Here is a 6456-nt window from a genome sequence, read left to right as displayed (position 1 = left end):
CATCACATTGTGGGGCAGAGTTTCAATGTATGAAATTTGGGGGAACATAAACATTTACTTCATAACACATGACAATAGGAAAAAAAGGACAAGAGTGACAGAGTAAAGTGACTGATACTATTGTAAACTTCTAATATTATATATGAGGTGGTATATTAATTCAAGTTTTACTGTGATTAAAGGTACATATAATTCCTAGAGCAACAACTAAAATAAAAGCATAGATTGACAGCCAATAAGGGAGATAAATAAGACACTAAGAAAACACATGGATTAACCTAAAAGAAAGCAAGACAACAACATGGAAGGAAAAAGAAACAGCGTGAACCAATAGAAAACAAATAGCAAGATGGTAGACTTAAACCCAACCATATCAACAATTATGTTAAGTATAAAGGGGTTAAACATTCCAGTTAAAGGATAGAATTATCAAAATAGATACAAATCTAGTCGAGATCCAACTAGAAGTTGTTTACAAGAGATGAATTTTAAAAATAAATATAACAATAGGGAAAATTTTAAAAACGGAAAAAGATATATCATGAAAATATTAATCATAAAAAATCTTGTCTTTATTAATGTCAGACAACGTAGACTTTGAAACAAGGTTTATGATCAGAAGGAAAGAAAAATATTTTATGTATTTATCTTGATATTTATTTATAGTATAATATTTATATTGCTATAAATGTTAACACAGGTATTCCCCATGCTTCATAAGTTTGCTTTACACCACTTTGCTTATATGCAAGACATACATTAGTACCTGTCTTCACTAATGGAATTCTGAAGAGAATTTTCGCTTTTACAAAAACAAGGCAAAAAGTAAAAATAACACTCCACTTTTGTTTTGCAATGAACGGTTACAGAAGCTGCACACACCCCACCCCGGGCAGTGGCAGTTGCACCGCCAAGACCCTTCTTCAGGAACTACACTCGATGTCTCAGCATCAAGCTGCCAGAGCTTTGAACTGTGTCTGTGAGCTTCTGAGCTTTATCTCAATTTATTTTGTGCATCTGTTTTCAAGATGTGTCCTAAGGGAACTGCTTCTTCACTTCATGCCATTTCTGGCTATAAAAGGTTTCATAGGAATGCTTGACTTTTGGATAGCAGGGGAAACCTTTAAGAAAGGGTCAATTCATGAAGAAAATGCAACCGCCTTAAAAACTATTTCTCAAGCAATCAGCTGTCGAGGAGGTCAATTAGGACAATAAGCCAACTTGAAAGTAGCAAGCACACCTTTAGTCACTTACTGAGACATCACAAACGAGACAAAAACAAGCACCAGTTCCTAAGGGTTTCATTTTCCCTCATGGGACGGCACTGGATGAGCATCAGATAGATGAAGTGCAGATGGGGGCAACATCTTGCTACCAAGAGCCCTAAACAAAAGACTTCTGCCTCTTTATGTACCTATGGGCCAGGAGGAAGGAGAGAGAGAAGGGCTAGGAGTAGAGAGGCACTGAGTTAAAGTGGAGAAAAGTACCTCAGCCTAGACCCCTGATTAGGAGGGTATATATTGGGCTAAGAATGCAGACAGGCATCCCAGAATGGCTGTCCCAGGAGGTCCTGAGGTCTTGACTGCAATTCACTCCAGAAAATCAATGCACTGGGTCTGTACAGACCTGGTGTGGCTGCGACAGCTTTCTCCCCATGAGGCCTGCCAGGCAAAGCCTTGTAATTAATGATGGTAGGGGCATGAAGGATCAGACAGTTCTTTGGCCTAGAGTCAGACTCCTCAATGTATGTAGTTTACAGCAGAACTGCAAAGTACACAAAGCTAAAACGCATAGAACAAAAAAGAAATGGGTATACACTTGAAGACTTTTAACACTTTTTTCTGCAACTGAAAGAGCAAATAGATAAAATGTCGTAAGGATACATTTGACCTAGTAAACATTTTTAGTACACTCCTGCCAACAGCTGTGCTCATGGAAGCTGGCCCATAAAACACGACTCAAAAAATTCCAAAAAATTTCAATCATACATAGTATATTTTCTGATCATGACAGAATTAAATTAAAAAAAGATAACAAAAAGATACTAGTAAACCCTACTTATTTTTGGAAATTAAAATATATACTTCTAAAAACCCATGGGTTAAAGAAGAATCACAAGGCAATTAGAAAATATTTGGAATTAAGTAGTAATACAAGCACAACATATTACAATTTGTGGGGGCCACTCCTACTTCCATTCTTTGGTCCCCCAGATCCAAATATTCTGAATATGATCCAAATATCTAGATATAAGAGAAACTGGTCACTGTCCAAAACATACACCACATCTTGTAAAATGGTACCACAATTTCCTAAGATATTTTCTCTCAAATAGTCCTTAAAGTGAATATTGGGCCCTGCCAACTTTCTGTGAGGCAACTTCTTTTAGGTCAGTGTTTTTCAAACTTTTTTCATTATCTCCCCCCACACCTCCCCACCCCCCATCTAATTCCAAGGAAATTTTTAAGATTTTTTGCTCCTAATCACTGTAATATCTAAGTTTTTCTTTGCACCTTAAAACAATCTTTTTGCCTTTTGGGGAGGCAATATCACTCCCATTGAGAATGAATGTTCTCCATAATATGGGAAAGAGTTAATACTTGTTAATTCCATAGGCATAATCTCCTTTCCATGCTTATTTTGCTGTAAAATGTGTCCTTGGTCAAAAGGATGTTGTGTGTTGTATATACCAATATGGTACCTAAGTCCTTCTGTAGATGGTGGTATACATAATATGTACATAAGTCATAGATAGATGTGATGATGGCAGAAACATTGAGGACAGGAAATACAAATCCAGAATAAATGTCTATTTCAGTGAGAACAAATTTCTGCATCTCTATGATAGAAAACACTGATAACCACGCTTTTTTTTTATACATCTTTATTGGAGTATAATTGCTTCACAGTGTTGTGTTAGTTTCTGCTGTAGACAACAAAGTGACTCAGCTATATGTATACATATATCCCCATACCTCCTCCCTCTTGAGCCTCCCTCACACCCTCCTTATCCCATCCCTCTAGGTTGTCACAAAGGACCGAGCTTATCTCCCTGTGTATGCAGCAGCTTCCCACTAACTATCTACGAGGGTGAGTCAAAAATCATCTGTAATTTGGCTGTAGAATTTGTTTTAATTAACTTTTAGAAAAGACAAATACATCATTTTTTGACATAATCTCCTTACTTTTCAATACACTTTGTCCATCTGTCAACAAGCTTTTGTATTCCCTCATTAAAAAATGTTTTAGGCTGAGCTGTGAGCCACAAATGCACCGCTGTCTTCACTTCTTCATCAGAAGTGAATCTATGTCCTCATAGGGCTGCTTTCAGGGGACCAAACAGGTGAAAGTCCGATGGAGCAAGATCAGGACTATAGGCAGGATGCTTTAACACCTCAAAACAAAGTTTTTGCAGAGTGTCAACAGTGTGGGCAGAAGTGTGCACACGTGCATTGTCATGCAGGATCACAACGCCCTTCTATAGCAGTCCTCTGCGTTTAATCCGAAGTTTAGGCTTCAGCTCTTCAATTAGCATCTCACTGTAATGAACACTGTTGATTGCTGAACATTTTTCCTGATAATATTCCAATACTGGCCCTTGAGAATCCTGGAAAATTGAAAGCATCAATTTTGCAGCTGATGGCCGACTTTTGAACTTTTTCTTGGTCAGCAATTGAGGCTATTTCCATCCTATACTCTGCCGTTTACTCTCAGGCTTGTAGCGATAAATCCATGTCTCGTCACCAGTAATGATTCTCAGAAACTTTCCCCTTCCTTAGAGTATCGGTCCAAATTTTGTTTGCAGATATCCAAACACTTCTGTTTATGCTCTTCTGTGAGTTGTTTCGGTACCCATCTCACACAAACTTTTCAAAACCTAAGTCTGTCATGGATTACTTGGTTTTGAGGTAATTGGTTTTAAAGCATCCTCCCTATGGTCTTGATCTTGCTCCATCAGACCTTTATTTGTTTGATCCCCTGAAAACAACCCTACAAGGATGAAGATTCACTTCTGATGAAGTGAAGACAGTGGTGCATTCGTGGCTCACAGCTCAGCTATCCATTTTACATTTGGGAGTGTATATATGTCAATGCTACTCTTTCCCTATATCCCAGCCTCCCCATCCCCCGCTGCATTCTCTAGTCCGTTCTCTTCATCTGAGTCTTTATTCCTGCTCTGCTACTATATTTATCAGTACCATTTTTCTGGATTTATTATATATGCGTTAGCATAAGGTATTTGTTTTTCTCTTTCTGACTTACTTCACTCTGTATGACAGTCTCTAGGTCCATCCATGTCTCTACAAATGACCCAATTTTGTTCCTTTTTATGGCTGAGTGTTAATCCATTGTATATATGTACCACATCTTCTTTATCCATTCACGTGTCGATGGACTTTAAGTTGTTTCTATGTCCTGGCTATTGTAAACAGTGCTGCAACGAATGTTGTGATACATGTATCTTTTTGAATTATGGTTTTCTCAGGGTATATGCCCAGTAGTGGGATTGCTGGGTCATATGGTAGTTCTATTTTTAGTTTTTTAAGGAATTTCCATACTGACTGATAACCATTCTTGACCTCTCAAGGCATTAACCGCCCTAGCTCAGGCTTAACCTTTGTAAGAGATGGAGATAAAAACAGTATGTTGAATAGATACCAGTTAATCTCTCTTCTCAATTACCTCATACTTTCTCAATAGGCTTCTATACAGAGTTGTTTTGGTAGCAGGTATGGAAGTTAGGCATGGAATCAATAATCTGGCTTCCACCACTGCTGAGTGCCCAAGCAGTAATAGCATGGACCAATATAAAACCATTTCCCAACAGATTAGAAATCCACCTGATGGGATGTTGACTATAGCAGACCCACCAAATGAACACTCATACTCCTTTCTCACTGTCCCCTTTCCCTCCACACACAAAGGTCGGAATCTTCTTGATCGAAGTGTATCTTAAGACCAATGAACTCTTGATTGCCTTGTCATGTAACTTTTGATTGCATTGCTTATGATGAAAAAGTTCCTAAATATTGAAGCTGATTTCTCAATTCATGCCTGGAAACCACGACTCTTGTGGAGGAAAGACATAACTTTCTATCCATATAAAAGAAATAATAAAGGACTTGTTTTCCCTTTTTTTTTTTTCAAGATCCTAGCAACCAGTTAATATGTCTCAGAATTACACATTAAACATAAATAGATATGACCTCAAGTTCATCCCATGGTTTCCTGGTCACTCACAATGAACTTCACAAGATTCAATTCAATCATCCTACATCTTTAGTCCTTCATAGCATCAAGAATCTAACTGTATATCCAAATAATAAGTTTTCAAGCAAAAACATAGTCTGTGATTTGTAATTACCCTCCTTTTAGGTTTAGGAATTCTTGAGTAATTAATGCCTTTAGATTCTTAATATCTGTTTTTGAATGCTTAAATCGAAATGAAGTAGAACAGCAGGACTCAGTAATATCTAGATTGTTTTGCTTAATGATAGTTGGTGAAAACAAGTGAGATCTATTTTCCTCATGTGATCTGAGAATAGATTAGAGTAACCCACATTTATGCTGGCACTCTGCCCTTTCCCTGCAAATGATTCAGCTAAACCTCATGAAGATTTAACATTAGGTAATAAAATGTCCCTTCCTAAAATAGCTTTAGTCTAAAAAGCTGTTACGTGAGAATGAAGGCAGAGGATTAGTAAGGAGATCGGCACAAAGCACCTTGATCAATTTCTGAGGAGAAATGTATGGTAGAGGATGGACCAAGGTGACTTTTCCTAATATGTCTCCCTCTTGAGAAAGTGGCAGAATGGGGCCACCAGAGCTCAAGGGAAATGGAAGCTTGAAGCAATTATCTAAATGATTCAGACAGGAGGGCACACTTGGGTTTGTCAAAGTCACTGAATCTAAATATTTTGAATCCTGTTAGAAATTTATTAAAGTATCTCTAGGACACACATACTAATACTGACTCATTGCATGAAGGAAAAATGTTATCCCTGGAAAAAGCAGGCTCGGGTACATATACCATGTTAAATAAATGCTCAATTTCCTTTCTACTTTGCCCAGTAGATAGTGCCTTTCACCTGTATAAGAAGTAAGAATAATATCTTTATATCCTATTCATAGCATTTATAATTCTGTACTTCTAAAATAATTTTCTCACTAAGTAGCATGAGTTTTCACTTAGAAGAAAAAAAAATCAGCATAGCCGATACGAATACAAAATAAAGGAAGAATAGAAAAGGAAAAAGAATTACCCATATGCTCTGGGAAATAAAAAGACCTCACAAGCTATAAAAAAATTATTTTATTCACAGGGTACATTTCCAAAATTTCTCCAAGTAAGGGAGGTAGAGAAATTGAGACTTACTGAACCTTCTCAGTACCAGCCATAATTACAAAGAACACAGCAAAGAAAAAGACATGTTTTTACAGCAAACCTCCTCTTAT

The sequence above is a fragment of the Hippopotamus amphibius genome, chromosome 12 (assembly GCF_030028045.1).
Source record: "Hippopotamus amphibius kiboko isolate mHipAmp2 chromosome 12, mHipAmp2.hap2, whole genome shotgun sequence".
Lineage (NCBI taxonomy): Eukaryota > Metazoa > Chordata > Mammalia > Artiodactyla > Hippopotamidae > Hippopotamus > Hippopotamus amphibius.
This window is presented reverse-complemented; position numbering follows the sequence as displayed.